The sequence below is a fragment of the Rattus norvegicus genome, chromosome 5 (genome assembly GCF_021556685.1).
Source record: "Rattus norvegicus strain SHRSP/BbbUtx chromosome 5, alternate assembly SHRSP_T2T, whole genome shotgun sequence".
In the NCBI taxonomy this organism is placed as follows: Eukaryota; Metazoa; Chordata; class Mammalia; order Rodentia; family Muridae; genus Rattus; species Rattus norvegicus.
In genome coordinates, this window is record NC_141538.1 from 51326347 (window position 1) to 51343521 (window position 17175).

Consider the following 17175-nt stretch of genomic DNA (forward strand, 5'->3'; position numbering starts at 1 on the left):
CTGTGGACACTGTGCACACCCCTGAGCTTCAGGCAAGGTGTCCCCACTGGTACAGTCATGGCCAAACTATTGGCTGGAGAGGTTTGAGGCTTAGTCCGCAGGAGGAGATTCGCACCTGGCACTATAAACCTGGTCAAAAATTCTCGGCCAGAGATATCCTGGGCCATAAGAAAGCTCTTTTTCTTTCTAATTGGACCTGTTGTACCCATCAATTTGATGTCTAAATATTGATGTGTATGTCCACAGCTGTGTCAACTTTTGTCAGAAAAGGCTTCTCGCAGTGGACAGCAGAGATTCCTAACTGGTCAAAGTGTTGACAGTAAGTCACCACTCCATAGTGGAAGGAAGAACTCATGTGTCCTCAACCCTTCCTGAAGTTTAATAGATAATCAACAGTGGCTAGGAGGAAGGGTCTCGTGAGGCCCCAACCCCTTCTAAAGGTTTATCAGTAGGTAATAGATACTGGAGAACAGAGAGGCATTTTCTTCAGTAGTGTAACCATTAACAAGTTGCCCATGTTTCCGTAAATAACCCCTCACCCATGCTTTATACAGAGCTCTAATTAAACTCTTTCAGACGTACCAAAAAGGACATGAAAGTAGAAAGAGGAATAGTTGTAATGACGACGGATCGGCTCAGCAGGAATGGAGAGGCTACAGTAGCCAGTAATGGGAGATAAATACAATAAAAACGCATTATGAATGCATGAAAATGTCATAATGGAAACCCAGTATGTATAATTAATGCATGCTAATACAAAGAGAGTTACATAAGGTTTATGACTACCTCTCAAGAAATACAACAGAAAGCAGGAAACCTCAGCATCATAGGCTACACGCCTTGAGCTGGAAGGGTTGAAATTTTCATGTTCAGAATCCCTCTTTACCCAACCCTCTTCAGAGCCATGGGTGGAAACCTTTATGGAGGCTAGCGCACTGGTAACAGAAATGTACTCCTACCAGGGTCCACTCAACCTGGGATTCCCCATTCCTGCCTCCTTCTGTCATGGCGCATTTTCTCATTTAAGCTGTTGACATTTGAAAGGTCCCTCTGAATAATTGATGACTTTCTGGAAATATGCAGGAAACATTTTTTTCCAAGAACAGAAGCCCCATTTGGGGAGCTGCTCAGATTAGAAATTCAGTTTCAAGTACAAATGCTTTCAACCTGAAACCTCCATCAGCTTGGGAAAGGAAGGCCAGGCAGGCTCAGCGCTTGGCAAGAAAACAGTCACATATAATTAGGAAGGATTTTTAATGCAGCAAAGATCATTTATTGCAGTGAACAAAAACCATTTGGGGACTTATTGCTGCTGCCATTGCTTTTGTGGCTCATAATCAGTGTATATAATACGGCCGCATTACAGATCTCCTATGTGGCCATAAGACACAAAGGATTAAGATAATGGCTCAGTTTCCTGTGGCCTCACAGAAGAATAACCTATTGCTGAGAAGTCCAAAGAGATGAAATTCAAAGGCACATTTTAACCAACAAAAAGGGGAAGGGGGAACAAAGACTGTAGACTTGCTTCTCATTCGGTTGCTTTGGCCTCTCCAGCCCCCATTTACAAAGGAGCCTCTCTTTTGTCAACTGTGAGTCAGACTTCTGGTCCTCAAAGTTAAACGACCCACCAGTTAATTCCCAAATAAAGGCAACTTACCCTCAGATTTGGCTGCCACAAGGCAGAGGCTTTCCCGCCTCCTCTAGGCCCTTCTAGCATCCCCTTCAGGAATGCTGTGCTCACGGAAAAGCTTTAACAAGAATTAGCTAGGTTTCAAAGGAAGCCAATTGTATCATAAAGACGAGGCCATTAAGACTGTTTAAATTTCAAAGTAGAGTTATCTGTGTGCCTTTTTAAAAGTATTGGTACATAATACTTCAATATAGCTGCCCAAACAGTAATATTATGGCAAAGGCCTTGCATCAAGGTCACAAATACTACTCACTACCTACCAAAGTGTGTGCAGGCGTACGTGTGTGTGTGTGTGTGTGTGTGTGTGTGTGTGTGTGTGTGTGTGTGTGCAGGAGGTCTATGGAGATAAAATTGCAAAATGAAAATTTATCCAAGATGAGCAAATTTAATCAGCAACATTAAAGATATAATGTCTTTTCCCCAATCTAGCTTCCAAACATTTTGGATTTAATTATTAGGAGATAAATGCGTGGTGTATGCCATTATAATAATTTTTGCCCTTACATCCTCGGTTTTGTGAGGGGCTTCACGCTCCCCTTCCATTCACACGTGGAATATGTTTGTTAGCCCCTGTTCAGCCATCAGGGATGGATAAGGATGGGAGTGCTGCCCACAAATACATAATTCAAATCTCGGGGTCTTTTGTATTCACAAATTAAGCTTTGGACATAAATATATTTATTGCATATCTTCTGAATTAAGGTTTGCATGGAGTCTATAGATATCTATACAATGTTTGGATTATCTAGTTTAAATGTTTAGACCAGAGAACTGCTTTGCATATGCTATAGTATTACATAAAGAGCCCCTGACCACAAAGATTTAACCAGTCATTTTGCAATCAGCAGGCCTCTCAAATCATGTCTTAAGTCTAAGCTCAGGTACAAATCAGTGGACTTGCTGTGAACAAAACACCTCATCTATTAAAATAATCCTTCTAAATCATTCATGGGGTGAAATTCTTATTAGACCCCACATAGAGTCTGTGAACAATACAGGTGTATATATTTAATCAATTATTCCAAAATATCTATTGAAAGCCCATTTTTACTTCATAGTGAGGAAAGCCAAAAGAATATGAACAGACCCTTTCTGCTTTCAAGAATCCAATGATCTAAATATAAAAGTAGAAAGATCTTGAATGAGAGACAACTGTTTCACAGCCTGACTGACTGCTCTGGGGTCCAGGTGCAAGTCTTCAATACAGACCCTATGTGCATAACAAGACTGCAGGGGAAAGACCACACACAAAGAAGGGTGTCGGCTGGAGAGGTTAAGAGCACTGACTGCTCTTCCAGAAGTCCTGAGTTCAATTCCCAGCAACCACATGGTGGCTCACAACCATCTGTAATGGGATCTGATGCCCTCTTCTGGTGCGTCTGAAGACAGCTACAGTATACTCATACATAAAATAATTAAAATAAAGGAGGCCATCCTGTCGAAGTGTTTCTAAACTTAGAAAGCACAAAGCTATTTTCCTCCCAGGAACAAAGTCATCCAGTGGCTTTTATTCTTCAGATCAGTGCATTCACTGTGTTCTCAGGGATGGTATAGGGGTCTGAAAGAGCAGCAGCCCTCCCCCCCATCTTGATCTTCACAGATAGATGATGTTAGAGAATTAAAAGGAAGACTAATTTGCTGTCCTGTCTTGGTCTGCTCCAAATTATTATCCATGTTTCCCTCAAGTTCTTTCTGCCAAATAATTGCACAGTTAAAAAAAATTGGTATTTTATCGCGCCTAAAATTATGTTGCAAGGTTACTGCTTTGGAAGGCGGAAAGGGAGAGGTCTCACCCCTCTAATACCAGCACCGTGGGCTGATGAAAGTTTGAATGACATTTCTATTGGCTCTTTATATTGTTTCATTATAATCAAGTGGATTTAAAATAGCACATTTCAACACACAGAGCGAAGGCACGGTTCACAGTTTCTGACAAAGAGTGAGTGTCTTTCTCTTTCCCAGCCAAAGTGGCACTGCCAGTAACAATATCATATACACAACTCGCCCTTCACTCAGCCCAGCCACCGAGTAATGGTACATTTTTAGCAACTATATTTTTTTCTTTTACTTTGGAGCACTGCCTTTATCCCAACATTTACATATAAAATAAGATATTATTAATATTTCATATTATACTGCTTCAAATTTACATAATTTAAATTCTTATATCATGTAACGGAATTGTAATTACTATCTGAACTACCAACACAGTCATTTGGAGCAAAGGAGCCCAGTCACTCTTGAATTCGTAGACTCAGCTGTGGGGAGATGGTAGGAGCTTATGGGGAAATAGCATTAAAAATTTGCCAGACATTTTGACCCATTTTATCTCGTTTGAGTTTTATAATCACCATGTTCAAAAGGTAGCGAGGCTAAAATATTTCCTTATTTGAATAAATTGAGGCTTACTAGACTTTGTTTGAATGGAGCCAGCCTAAAAATTCAGAATGTGAATTTAAATCTGAAGCGCTGTCCGATCAACAAGGGAAGGTATCGGGCTAGGAGAACTATAACTAACCGGTTAGATGAAAAAACAGTGCGGCTATGAGTATTTGAAAAAGCACCATAATGTATAGCCATCAGGAACGTCTTTCAAACCAAAGAAACTGCAAGTGCCTGAGCCAACTCGTGTCCTTTAGGGGACTGGCAGAATTACTGAAGGGCACGGATCGATCCAGGGGAGTTACAGTCACCAGAGGAAGAACAGCGCACCGAGGAAAGGCACGAGTGGAAAATAATTTAGTAGCTTCCAGTCACTCAAGGAAGCCCAGTTATTGACAGGCTTCAGTGGCAGCACAGGTGGCGTTTTAACACAATGGCAAAGGGGACTGCCAGCCAGGAGGATATGGTACATCTCCACAGTAAGGAGGCTAGTCGGGTGGCAGAGACGAGGGGCCATGGTGGAAAGGCCTGCTCCAAACACTGTCTGTGTCACTTAAGAGGGAAGCAAAGTGCATGCGGTTTACAGCTCTACCATGCACACCTAGATCAGGCAACTACCTTGCCTGGTCCAAGAAAACTGGATGACCGAACAAGAATACACTGTCTGGGAGGTTACCAGGTTTCACAGCGGGTACTCTGAAGAGTGAAGCAAAGCTCTGGTGGTGGAGTGGACCTGGGATGGTGGATGCCTGCGGGTACTCCACAAGGAAACACAAACTCCTGGCCCATATATTCCTGATAAAACCGGTAAGAAAGTCACAGAAATAGCACGAGACGTGATCAAAGCAGACGTGAGCTCTTCTCTTTTGTTTTCTGATCACCGACCCTGGAGCAACCACTGCCACCAGTTGGCTTCGCCTCTTCCTTAGGAAACTGTTAGAAGCATCGTTATGCGGGAAGGGGATGAGTGCCATCTGAGAGATGAGACGCTCTCTCCTGGTCCGCTCTCTCCTGATCCCGGCTCTGGACTGTGGCACCCCTTGAGCACTAGCATTGGCGAGCAGCTACCTATGCCTTACCCTTGTCACTGGATTTACTCAGAGAGAACCTGGAGCCTGCACTTTCCATTTCTGACTAAAAAGATGAATGACTTGCTGTCTTCCTCCTGATTTAGCTGCTTTAGGCAGCCTGAGGGCTGTGGCCCTTTTCCCTCACCAGCCCCAGTGTGTCAGAGCCGAAGGAGCCTTTGCCAGCCTGGGGTTGCAGCCTTGTAAATCAGTCCGGTGCAATGGTATGTGAAGAGAGGGACTTCCCAGAGAGAGAGAGCAGTCCACTGTGCCAAGGTGCACTCAACTCCCGATTTATAAATCACTTCCTAGAAAGCCAGGTGCAGAGTCCAGGTTTGCAAATCAAGTTATTCTACTCAGGATTTACCAGCATGATTTCCAAATCTGTTTCAAGACTTGTAAATCTATATTAGGATTTGTAAACTCATTTAAGGATATGGAAATTAATTTTTTTGGACTTATAAAGTACTAAAAACCAGTTTGGCTACAAGTACCATTAATAAAAGAGAGACTTGTAAATCAGACCATGCTGCTAAGATTTGGCTGGCAGGCCCACAAATTCAATTCTGGAGTTATAACTTCAGGTGAGCACAGATTTATACAGCCAATTTGTGAATCATCAGAAAGTATAGGATTTTTATTCTGATTTGAAATATTACAGAGCAGCATCAGCAGTGACACCCTATTTATAAACTAAGTATTTCAAAGCAAATGCTAATAACCTACTTGGATTTAAAGGGTTTGATTTATGAAGCCAAAGAAAAAATTTTGCTAGAAAAATCTATGAGGTGGCGTGTGTGTTTGTGTTTGGCCCACACTGAAAGAACAGCACGAACCAGGTGCTTCTGTTAATTTTACATTAACGGGAAGCCTAAAGGGACCCTGGATAGATGATAAGACAGTGTCTGGGTCAGACCGTGAAGGTGTTTCTGGAATTTAGAATGTGAAGCAATATCTTAAGTAAGGAACGCCCCCTTGTGCTTGTAGGCAGCACCCCACTCATCAAGGGTCTCAATAAAACCTGCCTGAGGACACAGTGAGTTCTGTTCCAGTTGAGCATCCGTGGACAACATGTCCTCGAACACCACAGCCTCATGTCTGGTGTGTCTGACTTAGGGTTTCTACTGCTGCAACGAAACACAACCAAAGAGCAAGTTGAGTTGTGGTGGTTTGCATATGCTTGGCCCAGGGAGTGGCACTGTTAGGAAGTGTGGCCTTGTTGGAGTAGGTGTGGCCTTGTTGGAGTGGGTGTGGCCTTGTTGGAGTAGGTGTGGCCTTGTTGGAGTAGGTGTGGCCTTGTTGGGTAAGTGTGTCCTTGGGGGGTGGGCTTTGAGACCTTCCTCTTAGCTACCTGAAGACAGTCTGCTCCTGGCTTCCTTTGGATGAAGATGTAGAACTCTCAGCAACTCCAGCACCGTGCCTGCCTGGACACAGTCATGCTTCCTACTATAATGAAACTGGGAACCTGTGAGCCAGCCCCAATTAAATGGAGAAAGGGGGGTTATTTGATTTACACTTCCATACTGCTATTCATCATCAAAGGAAGTCAGGTCAAGAACTCAAGAAGAGCAGGGATTTGGAGGCAGGAGCTGATCCAGAGGCCATAACAGGATGCTGCTTACTGGCTTACTATCTTGGCTTTGCTTAGCCTACTTTCTTACAGAAACCAGGACCACCATCCCAGGGATGACTTCACCCACCATAGGCTGGGCCCACCCTCATAAATCACTTAAGGAAATGCCTTACAGCTAGATCTTATGGGAGACAGTTTCCCAGTTAAGGCTTCTCCTTTTCAGATGACTCCAGCTTGTGTCAGGTTGACAGAAGACTATCCAGGACATGGTTTCTTCAGATTCTGAGACTTAGACAAGTGACCCTACCACTACTCTATACTATCCACGGTTCTTGGACTTCAGGCTTTCTTGGATGTACAACTGCTCACAGACTGTACCCCCATGGCGTGGAAAGCCTCCATAAGCACACAAGACAATTTATAAAGGCATTCGCCCTGCCATCCCTCTCTCTATCGGCCATCTGTCTATCTTCTCTCCTCTTGCTCTGGTTTCTTTAGAGAGCGATGATGACCAGGTGTCATGCATAAGAAATGCTTTGCATTGATTCTAAAACTCAGGGTCACTTTGGAAACCTCAGGGTGATTAATGAATACTCAACTGTGTAGTACAGAGCCATGGCAGTTCCTTAGATTCTGAACTTCATGATTCAAGTAGGTTGATCATATCCAACAAAATTATTATTTTAGTGTTGCATGAGATTTCTAAAAGCATGCTTGCTCCTCCCCCAGGGCCAGCAATGGCCATTTGTCTGTCTGTCTCACCCAGCTCCCATGGCTAGCTTTCTCAAACCTCTAATGGCTACCCCTTTTGCTTATCTACCTGAGTCGCCGTGGATGAAAAGCACCAGACAGCCTTAATATTTAAAACCAGACAGATAACAGAGCTGCTGGGCAAAGAATTTTTTGTCCCATCCTCCTTAGCCTCCCCAGGTGTGTCCCCGGGAGTTACATGTCTGCTGCTTTCTATCCACTCCACAGCCTGGTCCAAATCTCTTTCCCTCTCTCCTCCCCTTCCTCCTGGGACCCAGAAATCCCACCCTATCCTTCACCCAATGATTAGTTTCTGACCAGTTAAAATGGGGAGAAGGTTCACATGGAGTCACCTGAATTTGTGGTCCATTCCTCCTTGGGGTAGCCGCTCTTGAGGAAGCAGAATTAGGATCAAAATACAAACAGCACCAGGGCAATCCACAACACTTTAGAGCAGTTGGGTCTAGCCAAAGCAATTTTCCCCCAGGGAGGTTTGAAGATGGTTTTGGTTGTCCTCTTTGGGAATACGACTGCTGTCCAGTGGGTGGAGACCAAGCAGGCATGCTTTTGGCTTTCAGTGTACGGCAGACACCTAGCACAAAGAAATGTAGAGCCAGTGTGTCGATGGAACAGAAATTGGACAGTCCTTTCAAAGGAAGAGGATGTAGTATGATGAACCCACCAGGACCTCCCACTCTGGTCCCAGCGATACTGCCATGGGGAACACATCAGCAATTCATGCTCATTTAACTGCTGTATAAGGAGAATGTGGTCAAAACTGGTAACAGGCCATATAGTCCATATCATGAATAGGCATGGCTGCCTAATGTATATGATAGTTGATCAAGACAGGCTTCTGTGGAAGTTTTCTAAAATGACATTATTTGACTGGAGACCTCTTCCCTTTGAATCGAAAATAAGTATGTGTGGGTTAGAAAGGAAATCCAAGGCAAGAATTCTTTCTAGCTTTTTTTCAACAACGTAGAAAGCAACCCCATACAGGGCGCTCCTAGGGAGCCTGAGACCCTTTTGATTATATGGTGTTTAGAATAAAATAAAACAAATCCCATGTTCTTTTATTCTGACCTGAAAACAGCTTCTAAATGATCACCTTGGGTGTTCTTTCCCCTCTACTTATTGCTTCCATTTGAATTACTGCTCAGCACCACCTCAGAAACCAGCTGAATACTGGCCAATTGTAAGAAGACAGTCTCATATTGAGATTATAGTAACCCTCCCCGGACTTGCTCTATTCGTAGACCCAGCCATTATAGGAATCCTAAAGACAGACACAGAACTCCGCATTCAAATGGTGCATTCGAATCACATGGTGAAGCGTATTGTATAAATGCAAATGAACAGAAATATGGCATTGTAAGAGCTCAGCCACTTGTGCAATTAGGAAGGAAATCGGGATTGTAGAGTACAGCATCCAGCTGAGCGCTCAATTATGCAAAGAGGAAAAAAAAGTTTAAGGAAACTTAGCGTGGCGAGTCAGATCTTTGGAAAGTTTAGATAACCTGAGGTGCAGCAGGAATGCCTGTGATGACCCACCTCATCCCCGCATACATTTCCTGCTGCCCTAGTACAGCACACATTATTTCCCTGATCTCAGGGTTGCTTTGTCTCATTTCACAGCCCACGGCTCTAACTCAGAAACCTCCAATTCATTTCTGTACCGTGAGGTCCACAGCCCACATGTCAGTGAAGGCCTGCAAGGGGGTGGGGCTTTCTTACGTTATCTAGCTTGGTGTATTTGTACAGATGGCAAAGGTGAGGAAGACAGTGAGCTTCTGGTAAGATAGTCATTCTGTGTGAAATGGCACTAAGGAGGCCTGCTGATTATAAGCCTCGACCCCATTTCCTATTAATCAATGAGTACATAGGAGAGGAATATAGGTCATGGCAAGAATAGCCCCCCCCCCCCAAAAAAAATCATGATGATACTTATTCTCTCTGCTTCCTTTTAGTAAGTTTCCCCAGCATCACAGGGTGCTCTGTGTGGATCAGTCCTGCCATGGCAACGTAGAAGCCATGTTCAGGATCTGTGTCAAACTCTTTTATCTCAAACCATACATTGCCAGAATGAGAACATACAGCCTTCAGATGCATAATTCATTCAGCAAGTAACCATCCACCCAGCAGTCATGGTGAACCTAGGTCTTTGTGGACAACAGCATCAACTGGTATTGAGGCGATCACATCCTAATGGAAGAGACAAGTGCACCCATACGACACATCCCATAGGCTGAAATAAAGACTCTGTCAGGTACTTTGGGAATATAAGGACTTGCTGACACCTTCAAAAAAGAGTGGCTCTATTTAAACTAGTTTTCTATGTTTGATGAAGTATATTAGAAAGCCCAACAGATAAGTGGGAAGTGAGGAATGAGAAAACAGCAGGAACAAAAAAAAAGATCTGCAATGAAGGCCATGTTCAAAAGCTTTCACAACTTGACATAGCAGAAGCAGGTGGCTTCCGGTGATGAGAGTAAAGGATTAAAGCTGTGACTTTCTTCCGGTAAGAGGTGAGGTCAAAATGCATGGGGAGCACAAAAATCACATGACCTGTGATGATCAACTTTACAAATTTCCCGTGAGAGCTATGGTACCTACATATTGGTCAACTATTACAGTAACTGAGGGATAGATTTTTTTGGTAAGGCGCTGTCTGCTGAATGACACTGACACCGCCATCCTGAGATCAGCCGTGCCCTGTTGAAAGCACTCATCATGCGTGGGCCTGCAGACTGTTGACATTCCTGCCTAGTGGAAGCTGCAGAAGAGGACTGCTGAACCCTCACCAGAGCAGCAAGCCCTATTGCCAGTCATTTGTGTGCACTTTTGTCCTGTGGTCTCAAGGTCTCAGGTCAGGGTACGAGTATAGAGATTGGGAAAGATTGGGGGAGAAGAGTCCGTCTATGGCAATGGAGAAGCAACCCTCTCTGCTTAGTGTTCCTCTATACTTCTCACTGCAGCCGTTCTGGGTGACTCACACTGCCCTTAGTAACCCTCACTTACATCCCTAAGCCCAATAAACTCAGTGGTTCCCTCTAGTGAACTTAAGTGGAATTGAACTTTGATCTGTCACTAAGATCTTAGGAGTATAGAGAAAATGTTCACATCTGCCTCAGAGAGAAATTTCAGCAACAATTGCAATATCCACAACAAATCCTTAAAGTCATAGTACTAGACAATGCATAACCTGTCTTCTGAAAAATTCATACTTATAATAAAGTTAATTTATGTAGTAGGCACCATAATATATTAACAGTGATATCTAATGATAAAATAGAAAAAAATATAAAACGATACTCTGCAACAAAAGTTACACAAAACTCTCTTGCTTCACCCCCCTCCCTGTTATCCCTTCCTGTATTTACAACATAATATCTTCATGGTGACATAAATGGAATAGACATATAGGCCCTGAACATAAGCACTGGGACATCATTGCAGTCACTATGGTTGCGATTGAGTGGCCTAACAAGAAGGCCCACCACCCAGCATAGATTGTTTCCTGAGCCTGGAAAAGCAAGATTTCAACGTGGGACTCAGAACAGCATGTCATTCAGAGCAACTAAAGGCACAGAACAGAAACCATGGACAAGAGGGTTGCAGTACATAGGAGATTTCTGACATCTTAGGTGACCTTAATATGTAAATCCAAGGATTTCAAATAAAGCCTACTGACCTCTGCAGTACAGTTAGGCTTATACAATCATAGGAAGGCTCACACAGAAGACTTGACTGACTTCCCTCCAGAAAGAGCATTCTGCATCCTGGCATAGCAGCACTCCTTTCCAGTCTGCCACTTCAACCTTCCTGCTTTCATTGGATTAATTCCTTCTGTGGTGGTTCAAATAGGAATTGCTCCCATAGGCATATGTGTTTAAACGCTTAGTCATCATGGACTGGCAGTATTTGAGAAGGATTAAGAGGAGTGGCCTTGTTGGAGGAAGCATGTGTGACAGTTTATATAGGCTTCAGCCAGGGTGTGGCACTATTTGGAGGTGTGGCCTTGTTGCAGCAGGTGTGTCACTGTGAGCGTGGGCTTTAAGACCCTCATCCTAGCTGCCTGGAAGTCAGTCTTCCACTAGCAGCCTCCAGATGAAGATGTAGAACTCTCAGCTCCTCCTGTACCATGCCTGCCTGGGTGTTGCCATGCTCCCACCTTGATGATGATGGACTAAATTTCTGAACTGTAAGCCAGCCCCAATTAAATGTTGTCCTTATAAGAGTTGTCTTGGTCATGGTGTCTGTTCACAGCAGTAAAACCCTAACTAAGACAGCATGTCATTTGGGATGGGCTTTGAAGTTTCAAAGCTCATGCCAGACAAGCCCAGTGAATCTCTCTCTCTCTCTCTCTCTCTCTCTCTCCCTCTCCCTCTCCCTCTCCCTCTTCCTTTCCCTCTCCCTCTCCCTCTGTCCCTCCGTCTCTCTCTCTCTCTCTCTCTCTCTCTCTCTCTCTCTCTCTCTCTCTGCCTATGGATCAACCTAGGAATTGTAGCTCACATCTACTTCTCCACCACCATATCTTCCTGAATGCTACTGTGCTCCCCACTATGACGATGATGGAATAAATCTTTGAAACTAGAAGCAAGCCTTCAATTAAATGCTTTCTTCTGTAAGAGTTGGCCTCCATCATGGTTTCTCTTCACAGAAATAGAAAAATGACTAAGACTGTTTCCAGACTCTTGTGAGCTAATTCTTTACATGAAATCTCTATGAAAATGCTACCTGTACTCCTGTACTGTTTTTCTAGAGAACAGTACACATATAGTAGGCATTTGGGGTGCACATAAGGAACATAGGAAAGGCTGCAGAGAAAGTCTAGAGAAAGCGGTTGACACAGGAAGACTAAATACTTCAAAATCTGCCTCCAAGTCATTACCAATGTTTTCTTTTCTTTTTCTTCTCTTTTGCCCAGAGTCTACTTTTTTTTCTCTTTTGCAGGAAGCCTACCTTTTGTGTTGGCCAAGCAAATGAGGAAGATCACTTTTTATACTTGTCACAGTTTCTTGTGACAACTCATGGAATAACCATGACTCAGCTGAAAGACATGGAAGGGAAACGAAGACACTGCAAAGCCCATAAACTCTATCATTAAATTCAGAACAAGTCAATATTGGTGTTACTGGGAACTTTTTTGTCATAGAGATTGATGAGTCTTATGACTAGTCAGACAGACAAGGATATGTCACATAATCATGTCAAACTACACTAGGTGCATTTAACAGCTTAGCAGGGAATCTAGGGAGCAGTCCACAGATATGTTCAATGCAATCTCTTCCCTGCATCTGCAAAGAAAAGCCTGACTTCCTACAAACTGGTTTCCAGGTTCTTGAGGAAGTTTGGAAAGCTTTCTGTTCTTACCTGTGTTGAACTAACAGGAAAAACAGACTTGCATCCACGGAAGAAATGGAACGGAGCAAAGTGCATGGTTGCTGCTTTGAGACCCAGGGTATGTAAACCCAACCATGCTGATCTCCCCACAAGCCTGGAGAAGAATGGCAGGCTGTCTTCAATAATGCCACCAGAGTTCCTCCTGTCTACTCAACAGAGCCTCAGGTTATGAAGAAGAAAAATTATAGACTGAGGGGAAAAATACACTTTTTATGAAAATCTGGTCATAATGTTCGATGAAATGATAAATGAATAGGTTTTCACTTGCAAACTATAGTAATTAGGCCATTCCTCATTTCTTTATTGGAAGCAGACCCCGATATTTAATCATCATTATGTGATCATTTAATTGTAGCAAAACATTGCTCCAGGCAATAGTGTACATTTACCTTGCCCCATCTCTGTTTCTTTTCTTTTTGATAATCATTTTTTTATTAATCATTTTATTCGTTTACATTTCCTGGTTTTCCACAACCCCCCATCCCATTCCCTGTCCCATTTGCCTCTATGAGGGTGCTCCTCCACCCACTCCTGCCTCACCCTATGCTGGGGCATCAAGCCTCCACAGGACCAAGGACCTCTCCTCTTATTGATGCCCAATAAGGCCATCCTCTGCCACATATATGGCTGGAGCCACGGGTCCCTACATGTATACTTTTGGTAGTTTAGTCCGTGGGAGCTCTGGGTGGTCCCATATCTGTTTCTTAAAGGTAGCAACGAAGGAAAACCCAAAACATTTACACCATGTCGGTGTTAGGTATAGTGAGGAATAGGGCATTAGTCTCTTAAGTTTTTAAAATTTTAATATATTTTTCTAGTTTTGTTGTAGCAGTACTATCTGGTACTAACTCAGTAGGAAGATCTGAACGATACATGAAGAATAATAAAAAATAAAATAGAATCACCTGCTATCCAATTTTCCAAGAAAACTGCTATTGCTAATATTTTAGTGAATTTCCACTAAGCCTTTTCCTTTGAGATTTTATTTTTAAAATAATATTCATGAAATAAGACTTAGACAAGTATCAGACACAGAGTTATTTTAATGGCGACAACAAAATACAGTTATTTTGCAAAGCAATCTTGGAAAAGTTAGAATATAGTCTTCATACTAACCACTGACCAGCTGTGATCATAACAGAAAATCAGTTTTTCTTATATTTGTGCCTGAAATCAGCTAGGGGAAATGAATAAGCACAAATTAAGAACTTTGAAGGAATAAATATGTTCAAGGAACACGAATCTGTAATTTCTTCCAAGAACGGTTTTCTGATCTGAGCCACCACTTCTGGGCTTAATGTGCCGCATCTTTCGTGGGCTGGTAAAAGTGTCTCAGGTCGGCGTCTTCCGGGCTCCGAGATAAGACAGACAGCAGCAGGATCAATAAGACCTGCTTTCCTAGGACGTTTTTCTCATCCTATAACCTCAAAAATCATTCTGTGCCACAATGATCACTACGGGGAGGAAAATAAAGAGCCGCTGAACCATCAAAGTTTTTCATAGCAAGGCCGGTTTGTTTCTAACTGTCACAGCATGATGGTTAACAGCCCTGGAACAGCCAAAGGAAGACATAGGAGACGAGACTGAAAGAGACCCTTCTGCCCAGGAACCTTCGCGGTTAAAGGGGAATGAGATTCGTTTTCTAGACATTTGCTATCCATTCTGACATCCACAGTAGATTTTTTTTTTTAAAGTTCTACTCCTAACTGAAAAAGAATGGTCTAACATGAAATCTAACACAGTAAAGGGAACTGTTCGCCATTGGGAGTGAAAGAGAAGTTCCGGGGAAGCCTATATACAAGCTCCTCGGTTCAGGACCTGTCAGGGCCACTGCTGGGATGTCCACATGGTAAGCTTCCCAGGGAGGGTTTCATAGATAGCACCCTTAGATCGGTATTTCTCACAGTCACTGACCAAGCATGGCTCATAACCATCTGTAATGGGATCCAATGCCTTCTTCTGGTGTGTCTGAAAACAGTTACAGTGTGCTCATATACATAAAATAAATATATCTTTTAAAAAAAGAAAAAGAAGATGTTCTTCTTATCTTTGTAAAGGATTCATTTTTCCTCTTTGAACTGCACAAAACTTACTTGGAGAAACAGTCGTCTGTATGTCTCTAAGCACCCAGATAAGAATAGCATCCATTTCCACAGTTTACTCTTCTGCCGTGCGTGTAAAGGTCATGTCTAGCCAGTTGTGGTGGGATTCGACAGTAGAATTCGCTGAAGATCACGTCTATAAACACACAAAGTCACACTTAACAAAAAATTCTGGTTGCCATGAATCTTCATAGGTAAATGTTTGGAGAAGTTTTTAACTTGGAACAAGTGTCATCAGATGCAGTAAAAAAAAAAAAAAAGAGCCTTTTTACATTTTTATGACCTGGACCACTTTAATGCTTATGAATCTTATATTCTTCCCCTGTGAAGTAAAGAAGTCGTGGTTCCCTCACAGGACTTCATGAGGGTCGACTTAGAAAACAGCTCACTTCTGTCATTCTCCACAACCTGATGCTAATGACAATACCTACCGATCTCAATGAGTGCAGAGAAGTCAAGCTGGTGCCTAAGCAGAGTCTTTGCCTCCATCAGCTAGGGTTCATGGTACTGGGAGGTACTCTGAGGGCTACTAGAGGAGAAAGGTAACCACAAACCCAGTTATAAAGCCATTGATCTACAGTGCTGACCTGCCTGCAAAAATACTCATGCAAATCTTGACACAGAGCTTGTGGGAGTAGCCAACTAATATCTGATTTGTCTTAAGGGCTATGGAACTCATGCCTGACACTACTAGGGTGGCCAAGAACTTGAGATTAGATAGGATACAGACCCAGGGGAAAACCAAATGCAATTGTTCTGCAAATGGAACGTGGCGATAAATTGACTCTTACAAACATTCTGCTATGCTCATACAACAGGGTCTCACTTAGCCACCATCAGAAAAGCTTCCTTCTACAGTAGATAGAAACCAATATAATGAGTGGCCACTGGACAATGTGCAGAGTGAGACCCTAGAGCACTTAGTACTAAATGGGAGGTCTTCATCAAACCCCTCCACTGGAGACTCAGAATGATGTGGAAGAGGAACTAGAAGGACTGTAAGGGGTAGAGGGAACCTATGATGCCAAGGATCCAGTGTTCCAGATACAACAGTACTGGCATACATAAGAACTCATGGTCTGTGGCAGCATGTACAGGGTCTGGGCAAGTCTAAACCACACACATTCTGAGCATGGAATCAGGAAGTAGGCAGGAAGTAGGCAGGAGTTCCCATTCCTAATCGAGAAACTATGTCCTATTGCCAACCACTCACAAAGGAAAACTTCCTTTCTTCAAGGGAGTCTCTCTGGGGACAGAAACCACACTTAAGGGCAGGCCCCATGCCCAGCAGTAGATGGCCAACAGAAAATAAACTCAAAGATATATGTGTAGATTATTTGGAGATCCTGAGATCTCATATTGCTTTGTTTAAACAGTTTTTTGCCTTACTGGTCTTCTGTTTATATATTATGGTTTCCAATTTTGTGGGTTTTATGGTGTGTATCTGTGTGTGTGTGTGTGTGTGTGTGTGTGTGTGTGTGTGTATGTGTGTGTGTCTCTGTGTGTGTGTCTGTATGTGTGTGTGTCTGTGTGTCTGTGTGTCTGTGTGTGTCTGTGTGTGTCTGTGTGTGTGTCTGTGTCTATGCGTCTGTGTGTCTGTCTGTGTGTCTATGTGTGTCTGTGTGTGTCTGTGTCTATGTGTGTGTGTGCGTGTGCGCGCATGCGCATGCGCATGCATTATGGTGTGTGCATTATGAGTGTTCTTGTTGTTTTAAGTTTGTTTTATTATTGTTTTTTATTTGTCTGCTTATTTTTCATTAAGAAAGAGAGAAAGCAGGCATGGAGTTGAAAGGGTGTGGCAGTGACAAGGATCTGGTGGGAAATAGGGAGGGGAAATTATGGTCAGAATATATTGCATGAACACAATTTATTTTCAACTCGATACATAAGAAACAGGCTGTAGGGAAACGCATGTGAGCCACTGTGCTTGTGAGCTCAGCCTGCCTCAACACCTGAGCATTTGCTAAATGCTCCTGTCTACCCGTGCTGTGAAAATAGAGCCCCTTGTCTTACCAATGCCCTTTGTGAATGTCAGTTCAAACATCTCATGGTGCTGTGCAGCTTTGAGAGTTTTCTGCAATTTAATTTTATCTTTCATAATAGACTAGAAACTTTTTGAAGTCAAGCACGGGGTCCAGTATCTCCCCGGCATCTGCGATAGCATATGTCACCATGCTGAGCGTATTGTTCTTAGCGAAGGTG